The sequence below is a fragment of the Anabrus simplex genome, chromosome 5 (assembly GCF_040414725.1).
Source record: "Anabrus simplex isolate iqAnaSimp1 chromosome 5, ASM4041472v1, whole genome shotgun sequence".
NCBI lineage: Eukaryota > Metazoa > Arthropoda > Insecta > Orthoptera > Tettigoniidae > Anabrus > Anabrus simplex.
The window spans coordinates 264,439,548-264,455,703 of record NC_090269.1 but is presented as its reverse complement, the minus strand read 5'-3'; the positions used below and the strand labels follow the sequence as shown (position 1 = coordinate 264,455,703).

Below are 16,156 nucleotides of genomic sequence, written 5' to 3'. Positions count from 1 at the left end.
TTGATCCCAATATTTTTTACAACAGTATCGGAATTGGATCTTTGCTTATTGGCGATGATTCTCATTTTCTACTTCTTCGAAAACGGGTGGACGTTGGAATGCCAGGTGAGAAAGCAGGGATCAAATATGCAACAACCATAGCTGGAAGAACACACGCTGATGTGATGGTAACATTATGGTTCAAGGAATGTTTCCATTACATTCTTCGGCATCATTCATCCTTCTGAAAGGCACAATTAGCCCTTTTCGTTAAGAATCCGCCTGAAGACCATAAACGATCATACAGTACATCATCCGTTTTTCTCAGTGCAGGTGATATTTTACAGTAAAACAGTACAACAAACCACACGTCTTTAAATATCCGACAGTGGTTGAAAGAGAGACTTCCAAGTATTTCCCTGGCCCCCCACTTCCCTGAACTTGAACCTAATTGGATATCTGTGGGACCAATTTGATAGTTGTGTTTGCGTTGTGGATCTCTCACCACTCACCTCTCCAGCAGCTGTAGGATTCACTGCAAGCAGCAAATCTCCAAAGACCTACGAGTACCTTACTGAGTCATTCCCAGTCCACCTAACTCACAACGGGGGTCGCGTTACACTGCGATTTCGTTCAAAATCTGCAGGTGAGTAGCTGAGCTATTGTATATTCTAAAAGTGTAAACCGTATGTGCCTAGATTAATTTTCAAATAGGTGAAAATACGCGTGAACGCGCACCAAGCAGTAGCTCGTGACTGAGGTAAGGTGGAGCGGGATGAGCCAGTCATATAGCTGAGTGTCGACTGATGTCTACAGCTTGATAATTTAGGAACAGCATGAAAAGCGCAACGCAAACAAACATTTCCAGTGGTACGGTGTCGATTGTTGAATGCCTAACGTTATTATACCGCTCCGCGATGTAGCATATGGACAGTTGAGAGTTACGAATAACACAGGCGCTGACCTATAAACCCAACGAAAATGGAAGGCTAAAATGAAAATCCACAGCCTATTTCCAGTCACTCGACCGGGTCAGAAATGGAATGAATGAAGCCCCCATTTAGTGGCGAGGACAGGAATAGTGCCGGCTGCTGAAGCCTGTCGGACTCCTCCTGGGGCAAGGGTTAATGACTGAGAGGTGAAATAAAATGATATTGGAGTGTTGCTGGAATTAAATATGACAGGGAAAACTGAGGTATCGAGAGGAAAACCTGTCCCGCCTCCGCTTTTATCCAGCTCAAATCTCACATGGACTGGCCGGGATTTGAACCTTGGAATCCAGCAGTGAGAGGCCGGCGCACTGCCATCTTAGCCATAGAGGCTCTAAAAATGAAAGAGATACTGCCTAATATACCGGTTTCCTGCCCCATTTGCTAGTCGAGAAAGTGTTTGCAATCATAGCCTCGTGTGCTGTGTTGCCAAATATTACTCGGTTAATGGTACTGATCTTCACCATCACTCTACCGTAGTCCTGCTCCACGGCTAAATGATTAGCATGTTGGCCTTTGGTCACAGGGGCCCCGGGTTCGATTCCCGGCAGGGTCTGGAATTCTAACCATCGTTGGTTAATTTCGCTGGCTCGTGGACTGCGTATATGTGTTGTCTTAATCATCATTTCATCCTCATCACGCCGTGCAGGTCGCCTACGGGAGTCAAATGACAAGACCTGCACCTGGCGAGCCAAACATGTCCTCGCACACTCCCGGCACTAAAAGCCATACGGCATTTCATTTCATACTCTACCGTACCAATAGATGTTTCTGTTTGAGCTGTGCTTCCCATGCTTTTTTCTAAATGATCAGCCCGTGGAGGCCAGTCGAAACTGACTTATCCCTCTTAACCTTACCTCAGCCACGACCTACTTCACGGAGCGTCTCCGCGCATGTTCTCACAACTATTAACGTTAAATAAACATCATTAAATATCAATCATGGCACTTCTGGAATATACTCTAGCCCAGCTATCAAAGTGCAAACTGTTGACAAATTTGGAGTGTAAAACCTGGAAGTCTTCCCCCTTGTCAGTGACACCAGGCTTAGCCCTTGCGAGCCATCTCTCACTCTTTCTGCAGCGTGCGGTGTAAATAGAGCTCTCACTTCGATATCAGTGTTTCAGTGACGTGCTCGTAACATGAATTAAGTTAATAATGCTGTTATGTTATGTTTTATTATTGATGAATACATTAATATACCCAAGATAATAATATTAAAATAATGTACAGTAGATTTACAAATTTTCCAGGGCAAAATTCTTATTTACTATCAAAGTGAAATAATTACTTGCACATTTTTATAAATGAACTCCTGGAATTAAGATTGAAATTTGCGCTGTATCTTACATATCCTTATTTCACTCAGAGCTAGCAATACAACAAAGTAGCGACATTTCTCAGACATCTAAGGTATCAGATCTTCACCAAGATCTTGGATTCGTAAGCCTCTGTTTGAAGTGACAGATAAACAAAGTGATACTTGAAACAACCTTTTAACTGTTTACGTCGTGTTCAATATGTACATATAACTTAGTATGTACCGAAGAGATGCTGAACAGAATAAAAATGGCCAAACTTCTGACCCCAAATTGGCTCAGTCCTGTGGTATTTGAAGGTGCTCAAATACGTCAGCCTCGTGTCGATAGATTTACTGGCACGTAAAAGAACTCCTGCAGGACTAAATTCCGGCACCTCGGCGTCTCCGAAAACCGTAAAAGAGTAGTTAGTGGGACGTAAAACAAAAAACATTATTAAAAATGGCCAACCGAACACCAATGGGAAACGAATCCACAACCTTTAGAGTGCCATAGCTAAATGCATTCATATCCCGTAACTAAGACGAATAGCTGATTTCCTTCAATTGACTTATTAGTGTTGCGCGCTGGACAATAGTATATTCGTCACACTCTTTACTTTGATACAAATTGTAGTGCCGTTTCAAACTAAAAAATCCTTAACTGATTCAGTGTTTTATCACACAGTAAACATTTAGCAACACCTTCAAATTCAATGAAGAACAATTCTTTCCGATCACCCTTACAAGAGCACTTTATCTCCGCTTACCACTGCATCCGCGGCCAGACACGGTATTCCCTGAAGAAAGAATGAGCGTATGATATATTATGGTCCTCACATTTAATATTTTAAATATTATCAAAACATAATGTAGATACAAACCCTGTGGAACCCACAACAAACATTATATCAATAATATAGGTTCAATTGTTCCTGAGGAAAAAAAATACCTGCGAGACACATCATGGGCTAATTCTTTTCGAGAGACTGTGCATTCGACAGTGTTCACCTGCTTACTGATTCCACTGCATGTTGTCTATTGTAGTGGGCAGGTGCGTGACGTCACGAAAGTCAGCCCATCGGCTGTGCGCGTACGGCAGTGGTTCCCATGGGGCGTCAGAGATTTACAGCGGGGAGTAGAAACCTTACTTAGAAGAAAAAATTCGCGGTAGGCTGTCACTATTGTAACGGCCACAAGGTTATGAGGGTCACGATGTATTCACAATTACAGCTAACCTCCAAATGAGCGTGCGAGTCAACGCATCGCCATCTTGTAACAGAGTATGCGTGTGCTAATTTTGTCTGACTTTGAAGGGCTGTTATGAAAACTACTTTTCAGAATTATTTTTTTTATTTTTTGCAGCAGGTAGCCTTCTCTTTTTTCTATCAATTCCCGGGCTAAGTGGCTCAGGCTGTCGAGCCGTTCACCTTCTGACTCCAACTTGGCAAGTTCGATCCTGGCTCGGTCCAATGTTATTTGAAGGTGCTCAAATACATCAGCTCCGTGTCGGTAGATTTACTGGCATGGAAAAGAACTCCTGCGGGACAACATTCCGGCACCTCGGTGTCTCCGAAAATCGTCAAAGTAGTGAAATGTAAATGGCGTATGGCTTTTAGTGCCGGGAGTGTCCGAGAACGTGTTCGGCTCGCCAGGTGCAGGTCTTTCGATTTGACTCCTTTAGGCGACCTGCGCGTCATGATGAGGATGAGGATGAAATGATGATGAAGACGACACATACACCTAGCCTCCGTACTAGAGAAATTAACCAATGATGGTCAAAATTCCAGACCCTGCCAGGAATCGAACCCGGGACCCCTATGACCAAAGGCCAGCACGCTAACCATTTAGCCATGGAGCCGGACAGTAAAAGTAGTTAGTGTGACGTAAAGAAGATATTACTATTATTATTATTATTATTATTATTATTATTATTATTATTATTACTATTATTAATAGTATTATTATCTGTCAATTGAGACATTAAACATAATCGTAAATTAAATACTCTCGGTGATATTCGCGTTCTACCGAAACACTAAAAGAGTCTTAAAATTTCTCTTTCCATGTACGTGTTGTCGAGGAACGTAATTCTATGTTAAAACTAAACATTTGACCTCCCTCCCTGTCTGCGTCTTCAATCGGTGTCTTGAGTTTGTGTTGTACTTACATGGATACTGAATATCCATGAATCCCAGCTCATTTTCACAGTCCTCCGCGCCCATAATGTCTGAAGGCTTATTGCGCCTACATTATGTTAATTTTCATTAGCAACACATTTCTTTTAACTATTCTGTACCAGTAATAATGCAAATGTTTAACATATTTTTTCCGTGAATTTATTATCTAATGAATACAAAATGACTTCAAGTAATTATGAGTGTTCTAAATATTGACGCGTATTTCAAAGTCAACGTTAAAGGAAGAAATCTGAATTATGAAACAAAAAGTGCATTTCTACAAACATATAGAAAATACATTATATATTTTGTCATCGTCTCAAATTGCTTGACATTTTAAGGTAAAAATTGATTATGATGATCATGATGATGATGATGATGATGATGATGATGATTATGGTGCTTGTCGTTTAAAGGGGCCTAGCATAAATAAAAAATTAAATTTCTAATATACAGACTGAATAGAAATTCGTGCACTCGGGCGTCGCAGCGCTACTCCTCACATGCCAGCATTTTCAAAAGTCGCAAAAGTTCGTCCTGCGAATATATCCGGCAGAAAAAGGACGTTGAAGAGTGGCAATTTGGCAACACTGTAACCACATGTAGGGTAACTACCTCTGTCAGCACATATTAGTTGTGCTGTACAGTTGGTGCAGTGGATATAGTTTTGGGTTAGCATGCAGGAAGTCGAGGGGTCGACCCTGGATTGAGGCGTATGGTTTTTATTTCGTAAATGTAGTCCAGGTTGTATGGTATCTGGCATCTTAATCGTCTCAACCCAGGATCGACTCCTCTACCTCCTGCATGCTAACCCAAAACTCTATCCACTGCACCGACTGTACAGCACGACTATTGTGTGCTGACAGAGGTAGTTACCCTACATGTGGTTACAGTGTTGCCAGATTGCCACTCTTCAACGTCCTTTTTCTGCCGAATATACTCGTAGGACGAACTTTTGTGACTTTTTTAATGCTGGCATGTGAGGAGTAGCGCTGCGACGCCCGAGTGCGCGAATTTCGGTTCAGCCTGTATATATCAGGCGGCCCGTGAGTGCCGTACTTTCTACTTACAATGTCCCGCACTAGTGATGCATGGGATGCCTGATCACTTGTTTCCGATGGAGCGCTACAACGTGCTGTATTTCGGATGTTGTCAAACAACAGTCACTTTACTGCACACGTTCCATAACGGGGTGGACATGTAAATACGTAAAAGATGAAGCAAAGAAAATGTAATAACTTATTAATTTACACACGTGCAGACATTCCAATCTATAAAAGAGTTGTTTGTATGAAACAAAAACTAATACTATTCAGCGAAATACGTATATAGAAGACAGACATCTATTTGGAAACTCCTGTACATACCGTCTGCGAGCTTCGGTTTCATTCCGACCAGATTCCCCCTAGATTAAAATGATGTCTTTGTATTCATCGTTGCTGAACACACTAGCCATTGCCGACATGCAGACAGTAAATGTAGTGCTGCTGTACCATACACCAGACTTGTACTATGGGGTCCAAATCGAGGTTTACTAATGTAAGGGGTTGCATTAGACGGGTAGCGCTGTGGAACATGCTGCGAGCGAGCGGCCGATCGGTTGTTATCTCTTCGTATTCTAACGTAACCTGCCTGCTGGTAGTAATGCCCCTGTGAAAATCAGTTCGTAGAAAGTACGGCACTCGGGAGCCGCCTGGTATAGCCTGTCCATTCTTCTTCCACCAGTAAGGCACTTTCTCATTAACTGAAACAAAAAACACATTTTTCAAAATAAAATTAGGCTCCTATACAGGGTTAAGATGTTTTCACTTTCAGTGATGGTACCAAGGGGTTCATTATCGAATTTGCAGTATTTTTTCCAGGGTGTCAGCATACTAGGGCGTTCTTTATTATTTTAACAATGTGTATCCTTATTTCTCTACCACTTTTCCTACAACATGGAGGATACGTACTTCCTATCACGCATATCGGTTTTGCTCATTTTTACGGCCATATCTCCTTTCTGGCGCCGACTACGTGTGGTTTTCTTTCTCTCTAGTGTTCGCACTAATCAGGTGGGTTTTTCGGTGGCAATGTAATAGGAAATGAGAACGCAGTGACAATGGCCTTAGTTAAAGTACAACCGCAGCGTTTTCCTGGTGTAAAAATAGCAAACCACGGAAAACCATCTTCAGGGGTGCCGATGGTGGGGATTTGAACCTACCATCTCCCGAACGCAAACAAACAGCTACGCGGCCCGTACCGCGCAGTTAGCTCGTTCCTGCGTGGTTTAATGTCACATCTTCCTTCGAAGGCGACGCATATCCATTTTTCGTTCACCTGCTACATACGCAGCGCGAATCGAACAGGGCAGCCCCTCGCTGGTAAATGAAGCACGCTTGAATATAATATATTTCTCGAGAAGTACTTGTCCGATTTTCAAATTAATCACGGTGCTGAATTTGTAATAATTGTAGGTTTAAGGCTGGGTGTAGATAAACACCATAGTTCCATTTAAAAGAACAAAGTTAATTTCATTATCTCAGAATATACTGAACCCATAAAAAAGTACTCTAAGTCTGATTATGTGTCCCTTGGTATCGTTACTGAAAGCGAAAGTAGAATGTTAGTATCTTTAACGGTTTAACGGTTATTTGACGTAGACATCATAGCTGAATAACCCTGTATACTGTTAGTTACTATTTCTCTTTCTGACGCTATCACATCATTGTAAACTCAGTTCGCTCTTTCAATTTCGAGCAAACGTTTCCGAGGTTGTCCCTTTCAGGTACGCAGCGAGCTTCTCTTCTAGTCACCGGGCTGAGTGGCTCAGACGGTTGAGGCACTGGCCTTCTGACCCCAGCTTGGAGGGTTCGATCCTGGCTTAGTCCGGTGGTACTTGAAGGTGCTCAAATACGTCAGCCTCATGTCGGTAGATTTACTGGCACGTAAAAGAACTCCTGCGGGACAAAATTCCGCAACCTTGCGTCTCCGAAAACTGCCAAATGTAATTAGTGAGACGGAAATTTAATAACATTATTATTATCTCTTCTAGCCCATAGAAGTAGGCTTACAACTTGAAAGAAGCAGAACCCACGCGGTTGCACCAACCTAGCTGCAGTCGGCAGGCGGTCGATTACTGGGTTCTCGTGACGAGAGTATGGAGTTAGGAAAATATACTACATTTCTTTTTAATTACGAAATGAGGAACTCAGTTGCAATTTAAATATATAATTTTACAAAGCATAAGTTTCTATGTTCATAATCAGTTTTTCTTTACAATAGAAAAAAATGACTTAACATACCGTGCCTTCGTAGGCCATGCTCTAGTTCCGTCGTAGCTCGTAGTCAACACCTCTAGACGTCCTCAGTCCATCTTTTCATAAGACGTCCAGTAGATCTTGTATAGATATTGTAAGGATTGTTTCGGTACCTTTGTTCAGTTTGTTCTCTAAACAAGCCCTTTCAATTTTTTATTTTATTTTTTCTCTTTAGTGTCTAAGCACTGTTTCGCAGGTTAAATTCTTCAAGAAAACTTATTTTTTTAACTTCCAGATAAATAAATGTGAGTGAAAATTATTAATTACCGGTAATTTAGTTACATGTTTGTTTATTCTTTTCAGGCCAATATTTCATATTTTGATCAGCAGCTTGTTATTGCCACTTTGTTAACATATATATATATTTTGATTTGCATTCTTGTTTCAGCCACACATCCTTGTTTTTGTTAAAATTACTTCCTATATTATTGAATCCTGAAATACATTTTCCATTATCTAATATGAGTGTTTCTAAAAAAAACATGCATTTATGGTATGGGAGGGAGAAGGGTATGGAATGTGCGTGTCCTCCTATTAGTTCCGATTCCCATGAGTTCCGAATTCTTTCGCGAATTGGCTATCTGCCAATCCACTACTTGAGCGAGTCTCGTCAGTTCCGAACACTACCTGAGCGAGTTTCAGTTACAGAAAAATTGTATTAATTTTTCTATTACTGAAACAAATAAGGTCCATTGTTAGCGCCAGCGTGCCCTCTTTAATGAATTGGCTCCTCTAACAAAGGGGGGCGGACGCCATGGACCGGTAGCTCCCATAAGCAGCTTTCCCCTTGTCAGTATCTGTATCAGCATGTGCCTTCGTCAAAATAATCAGTTTTGAGTTATATTTACGAAGTTCTTAAAATGTTATCAGCATGTCGCTTCGTCTTTGAACTGTTCTTTTTAAATCTTATTTACAAGTCACTTAGTAATCAGCACGTAGCCTCGTCAAATTGATCTTTTAACTGAATTATTCTTCTCTTTGTACTCTAATCAATATGTACAGCAAAATAAACATTTCTCAAAAATACTGTTAAATCACCGGTCTCTTCAAACTGTTGAGTTCCTCTTTGTATTCTGTCATCCATTGCAACATATTTTCTTTTCCATTTTGTGGCTTGCAAATTCAACTCTGCCCGCATAATTTTTTCGTCTGAATTTTGAGACTCCTTCAAACACAACACCAAGTCTCTTACACGGGGGTGTGGTTTTCCGCATTTCAAATTCAGCTTATGGTTCCAACCTTGTACAGAGTTATTCGTCCCATGCCTCTTCCCATGGCAATTCCATATTTCAATCGGAATATGCACGTTTTTAAGCCATCGCTCGACAAAGTAATCAAAAAACTCGATTATCTTTTCATTATCCGGGACCGTGCTGTGAATGTGTAGCCAACCGTCTTCTACTTTTTCTGGTTTGAGGAACGCAAGTGCAGCACACTGTTTGATGGTGTTTCTGATTTCCTGGATAGTTTTATACATACCCGAAAGCCCAATATCTTGCACTTTTCTCCAAATACTTTGGCTTAAGTGGAAAAAACAACCTTGCACTTGGACTCTTGGAAATACTTCTTCTATCGCTTTGATAGCTGCAACCTCAAAATCCACGTTTACTATTTACTATTTCAGGTGACCATTCAGGTATTACATTAAGGATTTTTTGAAGAGGCGAACATAAGTGGCTTTGCTCTTGTTTGGAATCAGTACGAAAACACAGGCTTCCCAAGTCTGCATGAATGGTGTACATTTTGCTACTGACACTCTTATATGTCCCGTCCATTAAGAAATGTTTTTTTGTTTTGTTTTAATATTTCTTTACCTCTAGGGGTCGCAAGTATCAATAATCTATCGCCTTCACAGACGTCAGAAAATAAGAAATTTGTGCCATCGGGCATAGCCTACATAGAGTTTCTTCAGCTAAATTTACTTTATCTCGATGCATTGGTTTTTTTTCTGCACGTCTTATGCTTTACTCCGCTGTCTGTACAATGAACTCTTTAAACTTTAGAACTGAGGCATTCGCGTCACTAACTGATGCATGTGTCCGAATCCTTCGTCGTATATCTGAAATAAAATACATGGCGTTAGAATGGTTCACTTTACCGCTTGTAATTATGTCATTCATTATTAAAATATTGTTAAATTACAATAATAGTTAAATCAGTAAGCATATCACATCAATCATATTAGATCCCTGTGCATGATGATATTATTCCTAAGCATTTAGATGAAGGTAAATATTATATTATTTAATCATTCATATTTTAATCTTAGCCTTATATTTAATATAATATAAAGTGGCTCAAAAGTCCAACAACCCTGTGTTCATTTTCTGTATTTGATTAATTAAATAGCTTGTAAAAAATAAATAAAGAGAAGCAATAAGAAAGTAATATGAATCATCCTTACCTGTGACACTGAAGTGGTATTCTCCTCGCGAGCTCTTTTCCTGACCGTGGAAGCTGCTTTGAACACTTCAACGCTGGCCATATCAGGAACAATACCATGGTCCACTTCTTTAATCATTTCCCGAATTTTTAAAATCACTTTTCCGGCACATGATTTTGCAGCACAAATCCACACTTCGCTTGATTTGTTGTCGCGTTTCTTATAAAAACGGTAACCATTAAATATCAAAATTTGGTTTCCTTTAATGCTAGTTTTGAACTCCATGCTTATCTGCTCCACTCAAAGACACAAACACAAATTACTTGAAAATAGCCCTTAGATACCTGGTGGTAAGGCCATTAACTCTTCGAGGTCGCGTAATACTATTATTAGTCAATCAAACCTCAGAACTGACTGACAGCAGGGTTTTCAAGAGACATTCGGAACTAGTGGGACTCATTAGCTCATTTACTCAGGCGTGAATACGCGGTAGGAACTCATGGGACGTTTTTCCTAACCAATTTGTTTTCGGAACTCACGGGAATAGAACTCGTGGGACGGAAACTTAATAGCTCACGGGGACAGCTTGATAAGTTCGGAAACCACAGGCGTACGGACTGCAGCAGCTCTTGGCCCGTACATAGGAACACAACTATTCTGGATATTAACTAGTGATCATATTAAAGTGACTCGGTTGTGTCGAGTTAAAACAAAATGTACCGAAAACGATTGCTTTTAGGTCAGATCTTTAGCCAGTCTGTCTCATCGTTAGCTTTGACAATGTGAAAGTGACTAAGATTCGAGTGATACTAGCAACGTCATTTCTTATCCAGCCACTCCTTGTGATTGACAAGGAACTGAAATTAAATTTCAAGAAGAGCGTAGAAAAGCAAGTTTGTCGTTTCACGTTTTGTATATCGATCATCAGCACGGAAATTCCGAACCACAGGGACGGGATTCGAACCGCGACCATGAAGCCAGCGACGATATTACCAGAGTGTCACGCCCGTCAGAAAAGTACGAGAGATAATATGGATGACAAAAATGTATAAATACCTGCAAAAGGGAGTTACGCGTTTCAAATTTCAAGCAACCATATACAGATACAGGAAAAACAATACATTATAACATTAATTATAAAATAACTCATCACATTATTATTTATAACCATTAATATGGCATGTCTAGGAACAGAGTTACTGTAGAGCAGATTTTAAGTAATGAAATGACACTTGCAAGAATCGCAGTTTTCCATTTATTTATTTATTTATTTATTTATTTATTTATTTATTTATTTATTTATTTATACCTGTACGGTTACATGGCTAAATGGTCACCGTACTGGCCTTCGGTTCAAAAGGTACAGGGTTCGATATCCTGCCGGGATGGGAATTTTAACTTCGTGCGGTTAATTTCTCTGACTCGGGAAATGAGTGTTTATATTCGTCTTACTACATTTTCTTCAGCTTCTCTTCAGTGCAGCAGAGTGCCAGCTACCACAGAAACATACAACAGTGATTGAATAAATCACTCCACAGTGGGTTGCATCAGGAGGGACATCCGGTCGTACAATTGGTCCTCATCCTCATCAAGAACACCCCATGGCACTACAGCCCTTGAAGGGCCTTGGCCTACCAAGCGACCGCTGCTCTGCCCAAAGGCCTGCATATTACGAGGTGCCATGTGGTCACCACGACGAATCCTCTAGGCCGTTATTCTTGGTTTTCTAGACCGAGGCCGCTATCTCACCATCAGATAGCTCCTCAATTCTAATCACGTAGGCTGAGTAGACCTCGAACCAGCCCTCAGGTCCAGGTAAAAATCCCTGACCTGGCCGGGAATCGAACCCGGGGCCTCCGGGTAAGAGGGAGGCATGCTACCCCTACACCACGGGGCCGGCTTCCATCAAGTACAACCTCAATAAATTTGGAAAGAAGAATTTTGATTCCTTCATTCATTTATTATATTACACAACATTATGATATGTTACAGTGATTTTCTGGAGCCACCGTGGCTCAGACGGCAGCGCGTCAGCCTCTTACCGCTGGATACCGTGGTTCAAATCCCGGTCACTCCATGTGAGATTTGTGCTGGACAAAGCGGAGGCGGGACAGGTTTTTCTCCGGGCACTCCGGTTTTCCCTGTCATCTTTCATTCCAGCAACACTCTCCATTCTCATTTCATAGCATCTTCACTCATTAATAAATCACTTTGGGAGTGGCGACCCCATCGTAATAACAGCCTATATCTGCTTCATTCATTCCATCCCTGACCCGGTCAATGACTGGAGAAAACAGGTTGTAGGTTTTCATTCACAGTGATTTTCAAGAGCAGAAAACTGTGTTTTGTCATCTTGTAATCATCCACTTCTTCAACTTGTTGCCCAACCTTCGCCCTATGAGAGGAAGCAGTATAGTTTTAATTACCGATCCCGTATTTTGCATGTTAGCAAACACCCTTGCGCTTCGCTACAGTTTGGCCGCTCCTTGTCGTTCAGTAGCGATTAACAGCGCTCTATTGCCCCTGCAGAGCTTACAGGAGATTAGCAAGATTGATTCTCCCCCTCTGCTTCATCCTTCAGGTATACAGCATTGTTTTACTCTTCGTGCACTTTGTAGAAAGTAACTTCACATGTAAAGCCATGTGCTGCATCAGTGTAGCGAATAACTATAGAATATTGAGCAAATAGACGTGACAATTCTGTGCGTACTACCATTGCATGATTCGCGACATAGGAAGTAAATAATGTTGTAATGACGTAACTAATGACGAAAATATCTCCACCAATTCAACTTCGGCAAGATGGACCGAGTGAATTGGCCACGCGGTTAGGGTGTCATAGCCGCGAGGTTGCATTCGGGAGGTGGTGGGTTCGAGTCCCACCGTCGGCAGCCCTGAAGATTGTTTTCCGTGATTTCCCACTTTCACACCAGGCAAATTTTGGAGCTGTACCGTAATCAAGGCCATGGGCGCTACCTTCCCTATCCTAGCCCTTTCCCATCCATACCTTGTCGAAAACCTCCGATGTGTTACTGCGACGTTAAACCAATAGCAAGAAAAAAAACCAGCAAGCAGTTCGTTTCATTGTTTATCTTCCGGAAGTGAAAGGACAAGAAGGGTTTATAATACATACTGCCGGAACAGAATGATTTCGGTACGTGGTTTGGATCAAGTGGCTGTTAGTTTGCATTCGGAGGATGGTGGAATTGAACCCCACTGGTGGCAGCCCTGAAGATGGTTTTCCGTCGTTTCCTGTTTTAATAATAATAATAATAATAATAATAATAATAATAATAATAATAATAATAATAATAATGCTATTGGTTTTACGTCCCACTAACTAATTTTTCTGTTTTCGAAGTTTTCCTATTTTCACAGCACGTAAGTGTGTACCTTAATTAAGGCCACGGTTACTTCCTTCCTAATCCATGTCGTGTCCTATCGGTGCGACGTAAAACAGATAGCAAAAAGAACATTGCCTTAAAAATGCAATATCCTAAACAGAGGTGTAGAGTTGAACGTGGGTACAAGATGCTGTAAGATTGTATTAGACTGATAAACGTTTGAAGGACAGTGGCAACAGTTGGTGTAGTACCATTCACTTCCTTGCGTGGTACCAGCTAGCGCACCAGACGGTATCGAATGCGCGTGGGAGGCTGAAAGTTGTTTACGTGTACAATAGTTAAGATATATCCATGCCTCGGAAACGGTTACATGCCTCTGTTATGCAATTACAGTGGTTTGAAATGCATCGTGTCATAGGACTTCACGAGGCGGGAGGGACATATCGACAGACTGATGCACACTTTAGTCATTATACCGGGTGGTACAACTGCCCCTATTTTTTCCCCAATATATGCAACCAGCCAGGACGTAAATGCCTCTTAGTCCCATCTTGCGCAACACCTTACAGCAATGTTATGTGCAGTTAACCCGATGGAGACTTCTCCGCACAATGGAAAAATGGTACAAGAGGCAGTAAGTGAGCTCCATCTCAAAAACACTGTACCATTTTATGTAGAGCGGTGTCCAATACTCTACTAATTTTTACGAAATGTTACTATACTGTACAAACCATAAACACGCCTATAGCTGTCGGTAGAGAATTGCGCACCTGATTGGTCCAAGAGGCCATTTTCTTTTGATAGAAAGGGCGGTCGTGGTATCATAGAAAACGTGATAGGGTAAGACCAATTACAGACATGTCAATGCACCACAATTTTGTACAGTCTCATCACATCGAAATTGACAGAAACGTGTTTTGCACTGTAGTTTATAATCTGTGGCACGCAAATGCTGTACAGCAGATGTGATAGCTTACGCCATGTAATTACTACCGTTAGAGCGATCAAAAAAGGCATAAAACGGGACCATAAGGCTGTAACTCATCAGTAACTTGTCGAAGCGGGAACTTCCGCTCTCCTCGTGAATACAGAGTTACAAGGATGGCGCTTGTACGTTGCAAATAGCTGCGCGGAATTACGTATGGAAGACGTACCTCGATAGGTTACTTGAAGCAGGAAGGGTTCCAACCATTCTTGAGTCATGCATTTTTTAATGTCATTTCGTATTCGCCTAGGCATCGTTTACGAAGACCTTTCTGAAGTCTCCGATATTCTTCTACGGAAGTTATAATAAACAGGTATCATAAATATCCCCACATACGCACCGATTGTGAATACCACCTGAAACATAACGCCGGACTCATTCAACCAAGTAACGCGTAGAAAATGGTTGCAACTATCTGGGCGTAAGAGAGACGCGATTCTTTAGTTCACTGTGGTGTTTGCACATTCGAGTTCAGAACTTTTAACATCAACGATCAGTATCGAAGCGATAGCCTAGGTAATTCCATTAGTACAGAGCTACGAGACCAATTCTTTGTCGCCTGCAGTGGCTACATGGCACCAATCGCAGCGAGCATACGATATGTTAGCAGGCATTTAGAGTTCGAATCTAGTTACGAGCTTTTCAATTTTATTTTTATATTATACTTGTAAGGCCATTCGTAATACATATTTAACGTTCTTAAGTCTCAAAAGTAATTTGCCACCTTTACAAAGAAGGCATACATACGAAAGAAATAATAACATGCGACTTCCATATGGCAAACGACTACAGGGAATGAAGCGCAGTTCACGTGTTGTCAACATTCTGACCCACCCATTCAACCAAGCAACTGCGCACGTTCGACTCGAAGACCAACTAACAGCGGTCTACACTTCATACGTAGGGCACATGTAACAGCATATCGTAATCCTAGCAGCAACGTGTGAGCACGTACTGTACGGTTAGCACGAAAGCAAACATTATGTATTCACGGGATGATTATGTGAATATGGTACTACTTTATGGAGAAGCAAGGCAAAATGCACGGGAAACCAGACGCTTGTATCAAGAACGATTTCCTGGACGAAGGCTGCCAACTGCAGATACATTTCGACGTGTTGAAAGACGGTTGCGTGCAACGGGGTCATTTCATACATTACCCCCCCCCCCCCCCCCGTTCGGGATGCTTCAGTTACGTCTGGAAATAACGACGAAGCTGTTCAAAATGCAATTGCATACAACTCGCACACAAGCTCACGGGCCATAGGAAATGAACTGAACATCAGTCATGTATCTGTACTGCGAATATTGCACCGCCATAAATTCCACCCTTTCCATCAACAGCTGCACCAGGAACTTCACGGAGATGACTTTCCAAAACGGATAGGATTTTCGCAATGGATATTACAAAGAGTTGAAGCTGATGCGAATTTCTTAATGGACATTCTCTTTAGTGATGAATCCAGATTTCACAACAACGGAACTGTTAATCGTCACAACTTCCATTACAGGAGCGTTGAAAATCCTCACTGGATCAGGGGAGCTCGATTTCAGGTACAATGGGGCGTCAACGTATGGTGCGGGATACTAGGTGACAAGATAACTGGACCATATTTCTTCGAAGGAAACCTCACGGGACGACGCTATCTAGAGTTTCTTCGTGAGTACCTCCCACTCTTATTGGAGGATGTGCCCCTTATG

At 41.5% G+C, this 16,156-nt stretch overlaps 1 protein-coding gene across 1 annotated transcript in view; it reads left to right on the top strand.

The window, feature by feature from the left end:
- Ptp36E (protein tyrosine phosphatase 36E) overlaps positions 1-16,156 on the top strand; it is an 862,119-nt gene that overhangs the window by 571,670 nt on the left and 274,293 nt on the right. The window lies entirely within an intron of this gene.